The sequence below is a fragment of the Hylobates moloch genome, unplaced genomic scaffold, assembly GCF_009828535.3.
Source record: "Hylobates moloch isolate HMO894 unplaced genomic scaffold, HMol_V3 SCAFFOLD_14, whole genome shotgun sequence".
In the NCBI taxonomy this organism is placed as follows: Eukaryota; Metazoa; Chordata; class Mammalia; order Primates; family Hylobatidae; genus Hylobates; species Hylobates moloch.
This window is the reverse complement of record NW_026652289.1, coordinates 67,407-80,680: the sequence shown is the minus strand read 5'-3', so window position 1 is coordinate 80,680 and position 13,274 is coordinate 67,407. Positions and strand designations below refer to the sequence as shown.

General features: G+C 44.6%; 1 pseudogene; it reads right to left on the bottom strand.

The window, feature by feature from the left end:
- Positions 1-1,027: 1,027 nt before the first annotated feature.
- Positions 1,028-1,111, bottom strand: LOC116482846 (U4 spliceosomal RNA; annotated as a pseudogene).
- Positions 1,112-13,274: the final 12,163 nt, after the last annotated feature.

Here is a 13,274-nt window from a genome sequence, read left to right as displayed (position 1 = left end):
TTGATTTCTGCCTTAATTTCTTTATTTACCCAAAGGTCATTCAGGAGCAGGTTATTCAATTTTCATATAATTGTATGGTTTTGAGCAATTTTCTTTCTTTCTTTTTCTTTTTTTGAGATGGAGTTTCAGTCCATCACCCAGGCTGGAGTGCAGAGAGGCAATCTCGGCTCACTGCAACCTCCACCTCCTGAGTTCAAGCAATCTTCCCACCTCAGCCTCCTGAGTAGCTGGGATTACAGGCATGTGCCACCATACCTGGCTCATTTTTGTATTTTTAGTAGAGACAGGGTTTCACCATGTTGGACAGGCTGGTCTTAAACTCTTGACCTCAAGTGATCCACCCGCCTCAGCTTCCCAAAGTGTTGAGGTTATAGGCGTGAGCCACCCTGCCTGGCCTTGAGCAATTGTCTTGTGCTGTGGCCCAAGAGAGTGGTTGTTATGATTTTAGTTCTTTTGCCCTTGCTGGGGAGTGTTTTATGTCTCATTATGTGGTTGATTTTAGAGTATGTGCATGTGGTGATGACAAGAATGTATATTCTGTTGCTTTAGGGTGGAGAGTTCTGTAGATGTCTATCAGGTCCATTTACCCCAGTGCTGAGTTTAGGTCCTGAGTATCTTTGGTAATTTTCTGCCTCAGTGATCTGTGTAGTACTGTCAGCAGGGTGTTGAAGTCTCCCACTATTATTGTGTGGTAGTATAAGTCTCTTTGAAGTGCTCTAAGAACTTGCTTTATGAATCTGGGTGCTCCTGTGTTTGGTATATATATGTATGTGTATATATATATATATATTTAGGGTAGTTAGGTCTTCTTGTTGAACTGAACCCTTTACCATTTTGTATGCCCTTCTTTGTCTTTTTTGAGTTTTGTTGGTTTAAAATCTTTTTTGCCTGAAATTAGGATTGCAACTCCTACTTTTTTCAGTTTTCCATTTGCTTCGTAGATTTTTACCCATCCCTTTATTTTGAGCCAGTGAGTGTTGTTGCATGTGAGATGGGTTTCTTGATGACAGCATACTATTGGGTCTTGGTTCTTTTTTTTTTTTTTTTCAATTAGCAATAATCGCGCCTCGGATAGACCTCATTGGCTACGATACTGCCACTGCGCAAAGCTGGGTCTTGGTTCTTTACTGAGCTTGCCACTCTGAGTCCTTTAAGTGGGGATTTAGCCCATTTACATTCAAGGTTAGTATTAATATGTGTGGATTTGATCCTGTCATCATGATATTAGCTTAGACCTGAGTTTCTAAAATATCCTTTTCCTTTTCTCTGGAGAACTTCTTTTAACATTTCTTCAGATCTCTTAGCAACAATGTTTGTTTGTCTCAGAAAGTCTATTTCTCCTTTACTTTTGAAGGACAGTTTTGCAGACCACAGAATTCTAGGTTGGTGGGTGTATTAGTCTGTTCTTACACTGCTAATAAAGACATACCTGAGACTGGGTAATTTATAAAGGAAAGAGGTTTAATTGACTCACAGTTTAGCATGGCTGGAGAGGCCTCAGGAAACTTACAACCATGGCAGAAGGGGAGGCAAACACATCCTTCTTCACATGGAGGCAGCAAGGAGAAGTGCAGAACAAAAGAGGAAAAAGTCCCTTATAAAACCTTCAGATCTCATGAGAACTCACTGGGGGCACTATCATGAGAACAGCAGCATGGAGGTAACTTCCCCCTATGATTTAATTACCTCCCACCAGGTCCTTCCCATGACACATGGGGATTACAATTCAAGATGAGATATGGGTGGGAACACAGCCAAACCATGTCAGAGGGTTTATTTTTACAACACTTTAAATATAACCATATGTCATGTAACAACATTTTGGTCAATGACAGATTGCATATGCGATGGTAGTCTCATAGATTATAATGGAACTGAAAAATTTCTGTTGCCTAGTGATGTTGTAGCATTGTAGTGCAATGCATTACTCATGTGTTTGTGGTTATAGTGGTGTAAACAAACCTACTGTGCTACCAGTCACATAAAAGTATCGTACATTAACTTATGTACGATACATAATACTTGACAATGATCATAAATGACTATCTTACTGGTTTATGTATTTACTATACAATACATTGTATTGTTTTAGATGGTACTCATCTATCTATCTATCTATCTATATCTATCTATCTATATCTATCTATCTATCTATCTATCTATCTATCTATCATCTATCTCTATCTATCATCTATCATCTATCTATCTATGTAAAGTTAGTTAACAGTTAGTTACCAGTAAAATAGCCTCGAGCAGGTCCTTTGGGACATATTCTAGAACAAGGAGCTGTTATCATAGAGAATGACAGCTCCATATGTCTTATTGTCCTTGAAGACCTCCCGGGGGAAAAGATGTGGTATAGAGTTGGAAGACAGTGATATTGATGGTTCTGACCTGTGTAGGCTTAGGCTAATGTGTTTGTGTTTCAGTTAAAAAAAAAGTTTGAAAAGTAAAAAATTTAAAAATTGTTAAAAATAGAAACAAGCTTATAGATTAAGGATATAAAGAAAGAAAATATTTTTGTATAGCTATACAATGTGTTTGTATTTTAAGCTAAGTGTTATTACAAATGAGTCAATGAGAAAAAAAGTTTATAAAGTAAATAAGTTATGGTAAGCCAAGTTTAATTTATTATTGAAGAAAGAATAATTTTGTTTTTGTTTTTGTGACAGAGTCTTGCTCGGTTGCCCAGGCTGGAGTGCAGTGGTGCAATCTTGGCTCACTACAACCTCCACCTCCTGAATTCAAGCGATTCTCCTGCCTCAGCCTCCCAAGCAGCTGGGATTACAAGCGTGTGCCACCAAACCCGACTGATTTTTGTATTTTTAGTAGAGACAGGGTTTCACCATGTTGGCCGGTCTGGTCTCGAACTCCTGACCTCAAGTGATCCACCCACCTTGGCCTCCCAAAGTGCTGGGATTATAGACGTAAGCCACCATGCCTGGCAAGGATATTTTAAATATTTTTAAATAAATTTAATGTATGACTGGCTGCAGAGGCTTAAGCTTCTAATCCTAGCACTTTGGGAGGCTGAGGCAGGAAGATTGCTTGAGTTCAGAACAGCCTGGAGTTCAAGAACAGCCTGGGCAACGCAGTGAGACCTTGTCTCTAAAATAAATAAATAAGTAAATAAATAAGTTTAGCATAGCTTAAGTGTACAGTGCTTATAAGCCTACAGTAGAGTACAGTGGTGCTTATAAGTCTGCAGTAGAGTACAGTAATGTCCTGGGCATTCACATTCACTCACCACTCAAACACTAACTCACCAAGAACAACTTCCAGTACTGCAAACTCCTTTCATCGTAAATGCCTTATATGGTTATAACATTTAAAATCTTTTATATCATATTTTTACTGTGCCATTTCTATGTTTAGATATAAAAATACTTACCATTGTGTTTCATTGCCTACAGTATCCAGTAGTAACATATTGGACAAGTTTGTAGCCTAGAAGCAACAGGCTGTATCATACAACCTAGGTGTATAGCAGGCTGTACCAGCTAGGTTTGTGTACCTGCACTGTATGATGTTTGCATAAGGACAAAATTGCCTAATGAAACACTTCTCAGTATGTATCCCCATCATTAAGTGATATATGACTCTATTTCATTCCATCTTCTTCTTGCTTACATAGTTTTCGAGGAGAAGTTAGATGTAATTTTTATCGTGCTTCTCTATGGTAAGGTGTTTATTTTCTCTGGTTTCTTTTGAGATTTTTCCTTTAACTGTGATTTTGTGAAGCTTGAATATGATATGCCTAGTTTTGGGGGAGGGGCATTTATCTTATTTGTGTTCTCTGAGCTTCCTGGATCTGTGATTGGTATCTCACATTAATTTTGGGGAAATTCTCAGTCATTATTGCTTCACGTATTGCTTCTGTTCCTTTCTCTCTTTCTTCTCCTTTTATTCTCATTATGTGTATGTTACACCTTTTGCAGCTATCCCATAGTTCTAGGATATTATGTTCTGCTTTTCCCGCCTGGCTTTTATTCTCTTTGTTTTTTAGTTTTGGAAGTTTTTATTGTCATGTTCTCAAGCTCTCAGATTTTTTCCTCAGCCATGAGTCTACTGATGACGCCATCAAAGGGGTTCTTCATTTCTGTTACAATGGCTTTCAAACTCTAGCATTTACTTTTGATTATTTCTTAGAATTTCCATCTTTCTGCTTTTGTTGCCTATCCACTCTTGCATGCCATCTGCTTTTTCTGTTAAATCCCTTAACATATTACTCATAGCTTTTCAAAATTCCTGGTTTGATAATTTCAGCATTCCTGCCATATCTGACTCTGCTTGTGAGGCTTTTTTAGGCTCTTCAAACTAGTTTTTGTCTTTTAGTGTGCCTCGTAATGTTTTTTGAAGGCTGGAAATGAAATCCGGCTAGAAGGAACTGCTGTAAAAAGACCTTTAGTGATGCGGTGGTAGGTGCGGGGGAGGGAAGCATTCTACAGTCCTATGAGTAGGTCTAGGTCTGTGGTGACCCTGCCCCCCTGAATTGTGACCTTCACAAGTGCTCTCCCATCTGTAAGTGGGACAGGATGGCTGTAGGGGGCTGAAATTGTGTATTTCTCTTCACCTGCATGAAAGTCCAGAGCCACCTGGAGTTGGTAGGTCAGGCTCTGATGTAACCCAGCCAGTTTGGCTGGGATAAAACAGACTCCCAAGGACAGGCATTGTTAAGAATAGAATGCCCTATGTCAAGATGTTTCCTTTTTTCTTCCCCCTGCTGAAGCACAAGGGGATTTTTCTCCAATATTCACTGTGAGGGCCTGGTCGAGCTCCTGGAGGTAAAATTCACAAAAGTGTAGGGGCCCTCAGGACGGGGGTCCCCCTAGAGGCTTTTGTCCCTCAGACTTGCCGCACTGAGCCTCCAGCAATTTTTCAGGTTTTCCTACCCTGGCACTGGAGGTTTCCGCTGGAGATGAGTTGTGATTCTCTCTCCCCACCTGTCTGTCTTTCCAACGCTGGGAACAATAGTTTGTCCTGTGACCTCACTTCTCTACTGGATCTAAGAGGGGCTGTTAATTTTTCAGTTTGTTCAGCCTTTTACTTGCTGTTAGGATGGAGCAAAGATTTCTTAGCTCCTTGCATGTTGAACTGGAAACCAAAAATGAGTAGTTACTTTCTGAAGATATAAAATCCCCGAAGTAGTATAATAAGACATCACAAATGTCACTAGTCCACCTGTAAAATAATGTGTACTACCTCTTCCTCCCCATAATAAAAAAGCTTAAGGAGACAACAAGGGTGCCAACAGGCAGCTGGTTGCTGGAGAGCGATCACCATGGTGTTTCCCAGGAGAGTGAGACCATGCACTCTTTGGCTTGGGAAGAAGGGTGCCATTGTGAGCAACGCTGCCATGACTCTGTGGCCAAGAGCTATCACTTGACTAGTGGTCATGGCATTGTGGAGAGCTGCCTGGCATTGCAGCCTGTGAAACTTTGGAGATAATTGGGAGGGGGTGATGGAGGCTCAAGGCCCATGGTGTCTAGTCTACCGCACCTTGAATGCCAAAGGCACCCGTGTGGTTCACCCTCTGTCTACTCTGCAGATGGAGGGAAATGAGTTGATGTAGCTCCAGGTTCCCAGACGATGACCTGCCATGACAGGAAGGGGCTCTCCTTCCCAAGCAACAGTGCTGCCTGCCCAGGCCAGAGCACCAAGGAGCTTGTGGCTCAGTAGGGGCCTCTATTTGAATATATAAATCTTCTGTTAAGATCTTCTTCAGTCACTTGGATGTCCCTTCTCCCTTCATCCATTCAGCAAACTCTTGGCTCCAATCAACTAGGCAGCCAGCCCTGGGCCTTGCTGGGGCTGGTCAAGGGGTGGGAAGAGGTCATTCCAGAAAGGCCTGGGCAGCAACATTGTTTTCTCCCACAAAGGACGGTGCCATCCGCCACCAAGCCACTCACGAGGCTGATTCCAGTGACCGATGGCCACAGGCAGAAAAGGAGGCTTGTGTTCTAAAGGAATGTGAAGAAGAGACAAAAAGCTTCTGTTGTAGCCAATGCAAGTATTGATGCAATGAGAACTCACTGCCTTTCCTGTTCTAGAGAATGCCACTCCCAGGCAGCAGGCAGCCATGGGGTCAGGGCTTGGGTGCTGGAGCCTTGGAGCTGAGTTCAGATGTGACCTCTGAACAAAACTTGTCAAAAGACAACCTTTCTCAGGCGGAGTAAAAGAGAGAAAAAAAGCTGCACCCCGAGAGGGCTGTCAGAGGAGTAAAGGAAATGGACACGCACATGCATGTGCACACATACAGACACACATGAAGGGCCCAGAAATTGACACGCACATACATGTGCACACGTACAGACACACATGAAGGGCCCAGAAATTGACACGCACATACATGTGCACACATACAGACACACATGAAGGGCCCAGAAATTGACACGCACATACATGTGCACACATACAGACACACATGAAGGGCCCAATGCACTCACTTGGGAGTCATTATTATTATTATAAAAGTTACTGTTCTTGTCTGCAGAACCTGGAACTGGCAGGAGTCAGACTGGGCAAAGCAAAGAACAGCAAATAGCAGAGGGACAGAGACTTCTTTCTGAGCCAGATACATGAGGTCTAAAAGGGCAGAGTGAACCTACCGGCTACTTTAGAATACTCTAAATCCAGGAGGCCCCCAGTCTGGCAAATTGAGACGGAATATCAGCATTTCATGGGTATCACGTTTTATTATTTTTGAACCATGTCAAATTCCATTAATTCATTTGGGTTCTAACCAGTCATTCCGAAGTCCGTGCTGCCTTCCAGAAGTGCAGGCCCAGCATGAGCTGAGCCGGGGCAGAGCAGGAGCACCGCTGTTTGCCCTGGGTCCATGGCAACGCCAGAGCCCAGCTCAGCACAGCAGGGCTTTTGTTTTCATTTTCCAACTTTTTTCGAAGCTTTGAGAAGGAAGTGGAGATTGGAGTGTGAAGAGCCCACCCCACACAAAGGCGCTTTTCATGGCACTTGCTGTGCCTGTGGTTTCTTGCTCAGGAACTGAGTCTTGGTGAAATATGAGAGGAAGTGTTTGAACTGATGCTGGGGCAAGATCTCAAAAGGAAAACTGAGTTTTGTCTTTTGTAGAACTCTGTCACAGATATTTATTTTGATTATGCTTTTTATAACTTTTAAGGATTCTTGGAAATTTGCAATAAAATCATGTCAGGTTTAAATTTTTAAAAAATCATAGGGTTAGCCTATTTCTGTTTTCACTCAACACGAATGTTTTTCATTTGATGACTTCAGAAGATCCCACGTCTTACAGCCCGTCCCTTCCTGTCGGACGCTGTGGGCCAGGACAGCACAGTACTTGGCCACATGCACAAGTGAGCAGCCACAAAAGTCTAATCAACTGATTGTTCAAACTACTTAACTCACATCTGTAATCCCAGCACTTTGGAAGGCTGAGGCGGGTGGATCACTTGAGGTCAGGAGTTTGAGACCAGCCTGGGCAACATGGTGAAACCCTGTTTCTACTAAAAACACAAAAATTAGCCAGGCGTGGTGTCGCATGCTTGTAGTCCCAGCTACTTGGGAGGCTGAGACAGGAGGACCCCTTGAACTCGGGATACGGAGGTTGCAGTGAGCAGAGATCCTGCTACTGCACTCCAGCCTGGGTCACAGAGATTCTGTCTCAAAAAAACAAACAAAAGCAAACAAACAAACTCTACGTAACAAGTGAGGATGCATACGCCTTGACTGTAAAAATGCCTTCGTGGAATTGAACCATCTCCACAACAACAACCCAGGAGGTGGAAATGAGTTATTTTATTTTAGAGATTTAAATAAAGAACATACCAAACATATGAGAGAAGAGAAAAGCTGAGAACCTAAAATCTGGAAACTCGGTTGGGCACAGTGGCTCACGCCTATAATCCTAGCACTTTGAGAGGCCGAGGTGGGCAGATCACCTGAGGTCAGGAGTTCAAGACCAGCCTGGCCAACACGGTAAAACCCCGTCTCTACTAAAAATATAAAAAAAATTAGCCAGGCGCCTGTAATCCCAGCTGCTGGGGAGGCTGAGGCAGGAGAATCGCTTGAACCCAGGAGGCAGAGGTTGCAGTGAGCTGAGACCGCACCATTGCACTCTAGCCTGGGCAACAAGAATGAAACTCCGTCTAAAAATATATATACATATAAAAATAAATAAAATTAAAAAAAATCTGGAAGCTCAATCCCTAGCAGTTTTGCTACTGCAGAACAATAACCTCTTTTGCTTGTGAAAAACAAACTTCAAGTTAAAAACACTGTGAAAAACCTGGCACTATATTTCAATTTTTAGTGTAACTGGAATACATCCACAAGTATATTTAGCATCTAGTAGTTCTACTGAGTGCTAATGTAAATAAAATTTAAATCATAGGAAGAATAAACTATTTTTGGAATTAAAACTTAAGAGAGACTCCATAATAAAATCAAATAATTTGATGTAATTCCTGTAACATATGTATTAATATTAAGTTCAACATTTAAAATTAATTATCTGTTATTGTGTATTAATTTAGAAGATTGCAATCTTCTGAACTCTGCCTTTGGGGCTCCCTGGAATGAGGCCCAGGGGCCGTGTTTGCCTGAGTCGCATGCATGCACCTCCCTTCCCCAGCTGAGGCCCACTTGGCTGTGCACCTCCCCACAGCGGGGACCATGAGATGCAGCGGCAGACAAGGACAGCGTCTTGGTGATCACAACTTTTAAAACAAAAAACTCAGATGCCCAGGATGAGAGAGTGCACACCCCATGCTGATGCCCCACCCTGACCTTGCTGCTGCCTGTGATGATGACCACAGAAGGACACCTGTTCACGGAGCCCTGGCTGAGCTCGCTCTGTCCTCAGACTGTGCAGCTGGCCAGGTCCCTTGGCCGTAGGAAGGCTCCAGAGGCCTGTTTGGGTAGGAGAGTGTGGGGGACGGGTCAGTTGCTCAGCACACCAAGGGGCCAGGCCTCACAGGGACTCTTTTAGGGTCCTTAGATTTTGCAACTCAAGTGACAACCACTCCTGCCCCTGGAGTGTTGATTTGTGTGCTCCAATGCCCCCCAACGTGTTGGCCGTCAGGTGCCCTGCCAAGCCCTGCATGTTTAGTGTGCTCTGGTTCCTGGGAGGCAGGTAAGACACTGAGTTCTGAACTCTGGAGGTGGAAGGGGGCTCCTTGGACAGTCACCTGATTAAGCACAGCCCTGACCTCATCCTGGTCACAGGGGTGTGAGTCTCCAAGGACAGGGCTCTAGAGCACCGTGTGATAAGTCACACGCAAAGGAAACCCGGGCAATGGCATAAATGAGGACCTCCCCTTAGTGGGGAAAGGAGCTTAGCAGCCTTCGGAGCCTCAGCCTGCATAGGAAACACATGTTTCTTCATCATGATGGGGGAAACTGAGGCTCAGAGTAGTTCACCCAGGTTGTATCACTCAGTGTCAAAGCCAGGATTTGAACCTGGGCCTGCCTCCAGAGTCCAAGTCCCAACCACATAAAATGCTGCTGCCGTGGATCGGAGCAGGAGGAAACGCCCTGCTCTGAATCAAGGAGGTGCTTGGACTCTGCTTTTTTTTTGTTTTTGTTTTTGAAACAGAGTCTCGCTCATTGCCCAGACTGGAGTGCAGTGGTGCAATCTCAGCTCACTGCAGCCTCCTTCTCTAGGGTTCAAGTGATTCTTGTACCTCAGCTCCTGAGTAGCTGGGATTACAGACATGTGCCACCACACCTGGCTAATTTTTGTAATTTTAGTAGAGATGGGGTTTCACCATGTTGGCCAGGCTGCTCGAACTCCTGGCCTCAAGCGATCCACTTGCCTTAGCCTTCCAAAATGTTGGGATTACAGGCATGAGCCACCATGCCCAGCCAGACTCCACTTCTTGACGGAGAAATGGCAAGAGAAGGAAGGGCATGTGGGGAGGATTGCAGACATCGCTATGACCAACTTTGGAAAATACATTCTGCCTTCTGGCTGCACCCCCTACACATGCAAAATAGACTCACCCAGACACCCATGGTCTCATATCATCATGACAGCCAGAGCTCCAGGTCTCACCACCTAACCAGGTCCGTGCAGGGGTGAGGCTCCATGGGCACGGCTCCTCAGGCACAGCCTCTTCAATGTGTTTCCTTCTCAGTCCACAGACTTGTGACCTCAAGAGCCAAGCACCTGACCCCACCTCTTCAGCCTATGTCTAATGGGGATGGATATAGGACAGAGACCTTGGCCCCTGCCACTCAGAAGGGGGAAAGTGAGGCAAAAAGCAGGCAGTCTGCAGAGATTCTGAAATCCAATCTGACCCAGGTCAACAGGTCTGCGATTAGGGCCCAGTGTTGCTCCAGGGACTGATTCTCTAGGCACCTGAGAAGAAAATAAAAGCCAGCTTGGATTAAAAGAACCAGATAGTACAAAATGAAAGGAGGCCAGTGGGCCCCTGAATTTCTACAGGCTAAGAAGACTGCTCAACCACAAACACGGGCTGCTTTTATTTTTCTAGTACAATTCCTTTAATAACTTTGTGGGTTTTCTATAAATTGTATTGATGTTCACTCCATTAGACAAAACCTGCACCCCAGATCTCTTTTAAATAGACTATTTCCTATTTGGGGCTTCGTGTGAGGCTGTTGTGGAACAATGCTGTTAAGATTCCCAGAAGGTCTCCTTAATAGGGGCCTGGGAGGCACATGTGTACCATCCCTGGGAGGTCCTTTGCATCTGAAAAGGCTGGTGAGACACCAATTGAACTCTTTCTGCATCTTAATGGAGGGTTTTATAATCCCACTCTTGGCTTCATGTCTGCTCTGAACCCACATATTCCCTACAGGGCTGCGGGTCCCACCTTTGCCCTGAGCCCTTTCATTCTTTGAGAATCTTCTGCTGGGAGAAACTGGGGATGAAAATTAGTTTCATTTTTGAGCCCAGCAAATCCTGGCTCCTTCATGTTTTTATAAGTTCTGTTTGAAAACCCCATCATTCCTTCTCCAGTGCCTCTCTCCCTAATTCCTCATGATGTACAGGTGAAAGAAGCCAGTCATTCAAAGACAAGAGCCTTCTTTCCTTCACTTCCAGAACATTTCCTTGCTTTTCCTCCGTCCCTTGCCAGCTGCCTTCTCATGCCTGCCAGCCTCCTCTCTGGGGCTGAGTCCCACAGCCAACCCGCAATGTTTTTTGGCTTTTGTCATGGTAGCATCCCACTTCAAAGTACCCGATTCTGTTCTGGTTACTCTTGCTGCATAAGAAACCACCATCTAATCGCGTAAAAGCATCAGCTGTTTTATTTTTCTCCCAGGGCATGATCGGTTGGCACATGGTGCTGGTGTGGCTCAGGGTCTAGGACCTCAGCTGGGGAGACAGAACAGCTGTGGCTCTGTGGCTGGGTAGAACCATCCCGAGGTCACGTAGCACCAGGTAGGAGAGAACATGAAGGCTGGGCTCACCTGGAGCTGACATTTGCAGCACTGTGCATGGTGTCTCTGCGAGGCTGGGTTCTGAGGAGTGTCCCAAGAGCCTGCATTCCTAGAGGACTGAGAGAGCTGCATGGCCTTTCCTGAGCTGCCTCAGGAGCCACTGCAGGCCTCACGACCTAGTGGTTACATCAGACATTACAAGCCCAAGACCAAGGGGAATGAACATGGACCCTGTTTCTCAATGGGAAGATGTCAAAGAATTTACAGCCACCGGAAAAAAAAAAACACCACAGCTTACTCTCTAGCCACACATTATCTACATATTAGTCCATTCTCATGCTGCTATGAAGAAACACCTGAGGCTGGGTAGTTTATAAAGAAAAGAGGTTTAATTGACTCACAGTTCCTCATGGCTGGGGAGACCTCAGGAAATTTACAATCATGGCGAAAGATGAAAGGGAAGAAAGGCACCTTCTTTATAGGGTGGCAGGAAGGAGAAGTGCTGAGCAAAGGAGGAAAAGCCCCTTATAAAAACCATCAGATCTCATGAGAACTCACTCACTATCATGAGAACAGTGTGGGGGTAGCTGCCCCCATGATTCAGTGACCTCCCACAGGGTCCCTCCCACCACACATGGGAACTACAATTCAAGATGAGATTTGGGTGGGGACACAGCCAAACCATATCAGGGACTGAATTGTGTCCCCCACCTCCAAATTCATATATTGAACCCAATCCCCAATATGACTGTATTTGAAGATAGAGCCTTTAGCAAGGTATTCCAAGGTGAGCAGGTCTATGCAAACCTGCCCCCAAAGGCGAGGAGGCTCAGAGGCTGAAGAAAGAGGCTGACAAATCCAGTTTCTTAGAAACTATGTCTGTGTCTTGGGCAGCAGTGAGGGAAGTGGGTGGATCTGCTCACTGTTACCCTCCCAGACCCAGGGCTTATAGACCATAGAGGAAGAGTATGCATGCTTCAGAGGTGATGTGTAGGATAACTGCATGGTAAGTAAGATAATGTCAAGATTGTTTTGCCCTAAGGGCAGGATTTATGGTAAGTGCATGCTCTTACACAAGGATCAGTAGTTAAAATACAAATCTTAGAGGCATTTCAGGAACTGGGGTCAATCAGAAGTCAACATGGAGGATCAGCATCCAAGATGGAGCTGCTTTAGGCTCCACAGGAGGTCATTAAGGTTCAACAAGGTCATAAGGGTGGGTCGCTAATCTGATAGCACCTAATCTGGTGCCCTTATAAGAAGAGGAACAGATACTGGAGTGCTCTCATTGCATGCACACAGTGGAAAGGCCGTTTGAGGACACAGCAAGAAGGTGGCTGTCTATGAGCCAGAAAGAGAGCCCTCAACAGAAATCTAATTTGCTGGCACCTTGATCATGCACTTCCAGCCTCCAGAACTGTGAGAAAATAAATTTCTGTTGTTTAAGCCTCTTAGACTGTGGTATTTTGTTAAGGCCGCCTGAGCAGACTATTGTATGAAAACTAGCTATCATGAGCTAGAAAACCAGCAGCTATACCTGGTTATTGGAAGAATTGATTTTGAGGTTGTAGGACTGAGGTCCTTAGTTCTTGCTGGCTGTTGGCTGTCAGCCTCAGTGAGTTCCTAGAGGCAGCCCTCAGTCCTTGTCATGGGGAATGTCCCCAAAATAGCCACTTGTTTTATCAAAGCTAGCAAGAGAGTCTCCTTGCAAAATGGAGGTCAAAATCTTATATCACAGAAGTGATATCCCATTACACTTGTGGTATTCTATGGTTCAAAGCAAATCAAAGGTCCCACCCACTAAAGGTAGGGACACACTGCAGGCGTCAATAAGGGGCTGACTGCTGACAGCTCTCAAGCCCTGCCGCCCTTCCACCACATATCTTGGTCTG